Source organism: Cavia porcellus, unplaced genomic scaffold (genome assembly GCF_034190915.1).
Source record: "Cavia porcellus strain 051 isolate PalLab524CR breed Dunkin Hartley unplaced genomic scaffold, mCavPor4.1 scaffold_31, whole genome shotgun sequence".
NCBI lineage: Eukaryota > Metazoa > Chordata > Mammalia > Rodentia > Caviidae > Cavia > Cavia porcellus.
The window spans coordinates 5130668-5138477 of NW_026947514.1; positions in this window are offsets into that span (position 1 = coordinate 5130668).

Genomic DNA, 7810 nt, shown 5'->3' on the forward strand with positions numbered 1-7810 from the left:
CAGTCTGCAGGGGCTGGTGTGTGGGGTGGCTTCTGGGAAGCCCACCAGGCTCTCACAGGGAAGAGACACGAAGGCCCCTCGGGGAGGGAGGGAGGACAGGACAAGGTCCCATTGGGAAGCTCTGAGTGCCCGAAGGAGGCCTGTGCTGGGAAAAAATCCCCTGGGCCTTGTCCAGGGTGGGAAGGTGCCACCTGCTGTGGCTGCCACCTAAGGGGTAGGAGCTAAGAGCCGATGGGGGCACTGCCCAGAGACATGGATTGATTGATGACTGATGGTTGATTGATTTTTTTGAGACAGGATCTCTCCATGTGGCCCCAACTAGACTGCAATTCACAGGGATCCTCCTGTCTCAGCCTCCCAGTGTGCTGGGAGGCCTTGAAATGGGGACCTCCCCATGACTACCACCATTTGGGGATCACAGGAACACGGGTTTCAGCTGTGCGTATCACAGCCACACTCCAGGACCCACCCCCTGCGGAATTCTTAGGGGTCTTGGACAGGAAGGGGACAGGACAGGGACACTTGGGCACGCAAAGCTTCTCAAGCTGTGGCTGCAGCCAGCATTAGACGCCCCTGCCCACAGCCAGACCCACATAACCCTCACCGCGACGCCCGCCCACATCCCTGGTCCAGCGCTGTCACAGCGCTGCAGCGCAGAGGGCATCATGGGATGAGACAGAGGGACAGGACGCAGACAAGGTGAGGACCAGTGCCACAGGGCCGGGCAGCGGATTGGAAATGACCGCGGCTGGCACGACAGGACCCTGGTGCTAAGGACTGAGCCGACCAGTGGCAGGAGCCAAGAGGAGCCTCAAGAAGTAAACACGAGAAGGGTCAGCACGTGGGCATGCGCCTGCAGCCCCAGCAGCCCAGGAGGCAGGGCAGGAGGGTCCCCGGCTCAAGCCCAGCCTGCACAGCTTAGGGACTTCGTGAGACCCCGTCTCAACATAAAATGGGAGAAAACGGCTGGCCGGTGGTCAGTGTGAGGCCCTGGGTCCAATCCTAGAACCAGAAAATAGAAGCAGGGCTTGATGGTAGAGCACGTGCTGGCCTACACAAAGCCCGCACAGCAGAAAGGAAAGGGAAAGAAAATTGAAAGTATACCAGGAGTCAGAAGCAGTGTAACCAAAACAAAAAGCGCTCGGTAAGCTCACAGGAATCTGAGCTTGTTTTGTTTCGTTTCTTGAGACGGTCTCGTGATGCAGTTTTGAACTACGTAACGCAGGCTGGCCCCGAGTTTACAGAGATCCTCCTGCCTCGGCCTCCTGAGTGTTGAGGTGAGCGTGTGCCAGCACACCCACCTTGTGCACTGCTGAGGGCAAAAGAAACGGTGAGCCTGAAGCAGGGCGCAGGCGCTTTCCAAACTGCGCGAGAAGAAAAAGTTAGAAAACAAGCAACACAGCCAAGAAGCGGGGCCGTTTGGAAAGTTTAACATTTAAATTTGGAAAACCGGTAAGAGAAAAAGACCAAGAAAAGGTGGAGGGGAAATCCGAAGTAAAAACAGCCAAGCATGTCTACAGCTGATGGCAGAAACCAAACAACAGGTCCAGAGACAGAAAAGAGCAAAAGCAGGATACAAAAGCCAGAAATCTACACATAGGCAAATCGTACTCAAACTGTGGAATCCGAAACACAAGGAGAAATGCTGAAAGAAATTTGTCTAACAGCACTCCAGAAGCTGAGGCAGGAGGATCCACAAGAGGTCACGGTGAGCCTGGGCCATGTGGTGAGACCTTGCCTCAGGAAGAAAGAAGGAAAGAAAGAAAGAAAGAAAGAAAGAAAGAAAGAAAGAAAGAAAGAGAGAGAGAGAGAAAGAAATTTGTATCTAAATTAAATGTGACTATTGCTTTTTAAAAAAAGAGAGTCAGAAATCCTGAAAGAAACCAAAACTCTCTTTTGAAACCAGGAGCGATGAGACAGAAGTGAGTTGGGGAGACCCACCAGCTTGCAAACCTCTGTTGGCCAAAGGGACACAAAGGCTTCCCCCAAAACCCTAGAGCTGGAGGGATGCATCCCCGGCAGACAGGGAAACCCCCTGAGGTAAAACACGTTCTTCAAGTCAGGGCACACCTGTCATCCTAGCTACCAGTAGGCTGAGCCAGGAGGGTCACGAGCTAGAGGCCCGGCTGAGCCTCCCAGTAAGAGGAGGCTGGGGAGCAGCTCAGTGGCAGAGCACTCGCCGAGTCCACCCAAGACCGCAGGAGTGACCTCCACACCACACCTCCGCCACAGTCAAAAGACAAAAAAAGCTTGGAAGAAGTTCAAGCCATTCCTCTGGTACCTGTTTTGTTTTAAAAATCTTCTAGTATCTATGCTAATTTGCTTCCTCTCCACCACAGTTTCTCTTGGTTCACTGAGAATAATGTGCTGTTACCTGTTTGGGGTTTTAGGAGCCGCTCTGTCTACGGCTTGTATTCTGAGGAAGCTTTGGGCCAGCCTTTCAAAATTATGAAATGTGGTGTAATCCCAGCACTCAGGAGGCTGAGGCAGGAGGATCGATGCAAGTTCCAGGCCAGCTTGGGCTACAAAGTGAGTTCAAGGCTAGCCTGAACGGCATAGCAAAACCCTGTCTCACAAAGACAATCAATCAATCAATAAATGACAAAACATTATGATACACAATGCATTAGCAATTGTTATTGTCTGGTTATTCTGTTATGAAACTTTGGTGTTTTTTCATAGATATAAGAAAAGTGCTTTTAAAATATATTTTCTTTATTAACCTCTCTTTGTATTGTGTTTCCATTTAAAAAGGGTTGGGGCTGATCATCAGAGAAACACACATTAAAATAGCACCAGGCCCTCCCTGAAGACCTGAGTGCTACCAGGGATCAAACTCACAACCACCTGCTTGCAAGGCAGGAGCTTATGCCGCTAAGCTAAATCCCCAGCCCCTAAGAGGGCTCTTTTTAAAGCCTGTCTTTTAAATTTTACTTGTGCGTTGGCCTCTGAGACAGGGTCTCACCATGTGGTCCAGGCTGCCCTTGAATTCACTGTATATAGCCCAGACTGGCTGGACCTTGTGGCAATCCTCCTGCCTCAGCCTCCCAAGGGCTGGGGTTACAGGCTGGGCCACCAGGCCAGGCCCTATTTTTAATTTTAAACTTACTGAGAGAAAGCTTGGAGCTGGGACACAGGCAGGTGGTGTTCAAAGCCCCCATGCTGTGCGGGCTTTTGCCTGTGTCATCTCTGGCAGCCTCATGCTGGCCCAAAGATATAGGGGGTGCGGCCGTACGGGTGGAGTGGACCAGGTGGACCAGAAGACGGCTCTCCCCAATGCACCCCCACCCCACCCCTCCTGGCCCTGGCCCCTGCCCCTACACAGTGCCCCTGGAGGCCCCCGCATGGTTGCACCCTCTGAAGCCCAGGCCCCCTTGGTCCTCCACACTCGCGGTGCCAGGCTCTGGGGTCACGCACGCCTTGGTGTCCCCAGGGTGCCCCCAGCAGGTGCCCCAGCTGCTCCTGGGATTCAGAGGTGAGCGTGGCAGGTCCATCCCAGGCCTTCCCCGCTGCTGGCTCCCCAGCTCTGGTCCCTTCTGTGTTCCTTGTCCCTGGGAGGCTCCTCGGTCCCTGTGACCCCAGCAGGGTGAGGCTGAAGCAGGAGGGTCACTGTGAGTTCCAGGCCAGCCTGGGCTATATAGCGAGACCCTGGCTCGAAAATCAAAACAGGAGACTGGGGATGTAACTCATGGCACAAGTGCCTGCCTGGCAAGTGCAAGGTCCTGAGTTCAATTCCCACTACCAAAATAATAGTAATCATAATAAATACAATAAATCCACTGCATGTGACTTTTTGTCTTGCATACGCCACAGAACAGTGTCTGCTCAACCGCACAAGGCACCGGCCAGCCCCGCTGCTGTCCGCGGGGGCGAGGAGGGTAAGGTCGGTTCCCACGACTCAGCCAGGAGGCAGCAGCCGGCTCAGGCCACCAGGGGGCGTCGTGGTGTCACCTGCTCGTGCCTGGCTGGCAAGTATGCTAACCCCACGGGCCACAGGGAAACTGAGGCCCGACTCATGGGACCTCCTGAGGCTTCAGGCAATGTTAGAAGGGCCGGCTGGTGAGCAACCCCTCAGCAGCGACAAGCAGGAGGGTGGACTTCAGGAGTTTGGGGCAAGACTTGGGGTCACCTGTACCCCACTTACAACCCCTAAAAAGAAAAGCCGTTCTGCTGGGCCTGGTGGTACACGACTATAGTGCAAGCTACTCTAGAGGCTGAGGCAGGAGGGTGGCAAGTTTGCATCCAACCTGGGCAACTTTGTAAGACTGTCTCAAAATAAAAATAAAAGCCAGTCATGTGGTCCACACCTGTGATCCCAGAAGCCTGGGAGGCTGAGGCAGGATAACTGTGTGTTCAAGGCCAGCACCGGCAATTTAACAACTTACCAAAACCTTGTCTCAAAAAATAAGTATATAAAAAGTGCTTGGGATGTAGCTCTACACATGCAAAGGTCCTGGGTTCAATTCCCAGTATGGGAAAGGGGAACTCTTGTGGTTTTCTATCAGGAGGTCAGAAAAGAGACTGCCTCCCCCACAGAGCCATAGCCACGGCCCGCCCCATTCCCACCATGGCCCCCTGAAGGCCAGGGCTCTGCAGCCCAGACAGCCTCCCTTGCAGGGCCTGGGCAGAGCCGCCTCTCTGGGCCGGAGTCCCTTCCCGCACCAGCCTCTTATGTGGCCCCCTGTGCTCCACTGAAAGGAGGCCCAGACCGAGCTCTGTGGTTGGAGGAGGCCTGGAACCTCTGCTCTGACCTCCTCCCCGACACCTCGGCCCCTGGCCCAGGAGCGGTGTCCGCGGGGCTTATCGGTGGATGCAGATGAAGCTGTGCAGACCTCACCACCAAGGAAGGCCTCCTTCTGCAGAAACGCAGAGCCCTCCTGCCAGCCTTGCAGTGCTGTGTGAAACCCACACTCAGCTGGAGTCACAGCTGCCGTGGGCCGTGCTCTACAGCTGGGAGAAGCGAGGGGGATGAAACAGCAGCTTCCCTTTGAACGGCTTCTAGTGCAGGACGGAGGGAGATTGGGGTCCATCTGGCCTGCACCCCTCCCCCTAAGAACCCTGCCTCCTTATGGCTGAGGGACTGGATGTATGAATGGATGGATGAGTGGATGGAAATTTGAATGGATGGGTGGATGGATGGATGGGTGGATGCATGGATGGATGATGGGTGGATGGATTGGTGGATGCATGGATGGATGGGTGGGTGGATGGATGGGTGGATGGATGGGTGGATGGATGGATGGGTGGATGCATGGATGGGTGGATGCATGGATGATGGATGGATGGATGCATGGATGGGTGGATGGATGGGTGGATGCATGGATGGGTGGATGCATGGATGGATGCATGGATGGATGGATGAGTAGGTGGATGGATGGGTGGATGGGTGGGTGAGTGATTTCGTGGATGGATGAATGATGGGTGGATGGGTAGATGAATGGGTGAACAGGTGGATGAATGAGCCAGTACACAGACAAACGGATGAATCATGAGTGAGAACTCCAGCTGTGGGCCCTGACCAACAGCCTTGAGTGGCCAGGGGAGCAAACTCCATGCCCCATGTGGTCCTGGTGCTGTTCCTACCCTGACCCAATGCCATATCGCTCCTTCCCTCTCAGGTCCAGTGTCTCCCTGGGGGCAGCACTGGACCAGGCTCTGCAGGCTGACCATGATGCTATGATGGGGAGAGAGTGCATGCAGGGAGCCAGGAGAGGGTGGGCAGAGGCACCTGCCTGCTTGCGATCCACAAGCAGCCCTGAGCAGGTCTCGCCTGCACCTCAGGTCTAGGTGTCAGCCAAGGGAGGCATTTCCAGGCCAGAAGGTCCCGTGTCACGTCTGCTAGGCCCAGGAACATGGGGGCAGAAATCAGGGTGGACCCAGAATCCCACCTCAGGTTGCCGGGTGACCCCAGCCTGTCCATGCCCTGTGCCCGCAGAGCCATCCCTTCCAGGCTCCTGCCAGGTGCCTAGGCAGCAGTGCAGGCCACACAGGCGTGGGTTCCTTGATGCTGAGGCTCCACGGCCAGAGGAGACAGCTGGACAGGCTGAGTCCACCTGTCCAGGGTCGGAGGACAGGGTTGGGTGATCCCAGCTGTCTCTTGGGGGCCTGGCTGGCCAGAGCAAGACAGAGCTGGGGTCTTACAGAAGCAGGAAGCAGGAAGCCGTCTGGTAGACTGCTGACCTCAGATGCACAGCGCTGAACCCTGTGGTCAGCACCCTGTGGCATTATGAACCCCAGTTTGGGCTCCCAGAGCCCTGGAGTGCCCGGCCCTTTAGCACAGCTGCTCCTGTACGGGCCAGCTAACAGCAAGATTAGTCTTTCCTTATCTCTCTGACTGTCCCCACTGGTGACAACAATGCAGACGTGGATCCAGCTCACCTCTGGTTTGGGGTTTTGTACTGTCCTGCAGGCAGGGACTGCAATTGACAGTGAGGTCCCTTGGCCAAGGTCACGTGAGCTGTGGGCAAAAGCCGCCGCCCATGGTCTGTGTTCTGTCTTCTCTTTGCAGCTGTGGGTAGCAAACTCGGGAAACTCCATCCTCAGCTGAATTTTACTCTGTTTTGAGATGGGATTTCTCTAGGTGTCCCGAGCTGGTCTCAGACTTGCAATCCTGCCTCAGCTTCCAGAGAAGCTGGGATTATGACTGCATCTTCTTCTCCTCCCCAGCAAGCGTGCTGCCTCTGGGAGTTGGGGTGCTTGGCTTGCATGGGGGGGAGTCTCTAAAAGCAATGAGTGCCTCTCAGTGAATGTTCAAGATGTGCCCTGTGAGTCACCACCACAATCATTAGCTGGTGGGTGTCAGAGAGGCTGCCCAACCCCAGGACCCGACAGGGCAGCAGACGAGGCCCCCATGCTACAGACCAAGGCCCAGCATGGCCACTTCCGGGTGCTGCCTGCCACGTGATCCCTGTGACAAGCCAGCCTGGGTGATGATTAGAATGATTATGACTCTCTTGGTATCTCATTGTGATGACAGCATCATGCTTCCCTCTGTCGGCTTCCCATGAGACTCAGGTCAGTGCCTTGCCCTCCCTGTGCCTCAGTTTCCCTCTGTGAGGTGAGAGCAGCTCAAGCCCCTCAGCACTGGCCTGCAATCCTCAGGAAACTGCAGTCACAGCTCCTGAGGCTGTGCCAGTAGCCAAGCACAGCAGACTAGGGACGGCATGGGACACAGGAGAGGGTGAGGAGCCTGTGCTCCCAGCGCCGCTGCTGGAGAGGTGGAGAAGGGACAGGGACATCCTGGGTGACAGGAGTTCCAGCTGGGACAGAGCGATCCCAGACAGATGACCCCATTGTGTTCTGTCCACGCACCGCTGCCCCACGATGACTGCAATCATTACACACTGCACATGCGGACTCCTTAAAATAAGTGAACAAATAATAACCTAATGATGCACTTCAGGGTCCTAGAAGCACAGGAACTGTGCAAATCTGAACCTAACAGGAGAGAAATGATGACGATCAGCGAGGAAATAAATGAGATCTCGAGGGGTCAGGGGTGAGGAGGTGACACCTGCGATCCCAGCCCAGGATGCCAGAGTCCATGAGAAGGAGCCGAGGGTTCCTAGCAACCATTCCAGCTGCACGGCTGCTGGGGTGGCTGCCCTCGAGCCCAGCTCCCAGGGCCCAGGCCTTGCTCATCTCCGGGGTGGAGGAGGAGAGAGGAGAGAGGAGAAGCTGGGGGTCTTGGCAGAGCGAGGGTGCAGAGTCAGCAGGCTCCTGGCCCTGGCTCTGCCCGGCTCTCTGCAGCCCCTGGCCTTCTGAGTGCCCACTCTCCTGAGCACTGTCTTGCAGACAATCTATGCCCGGC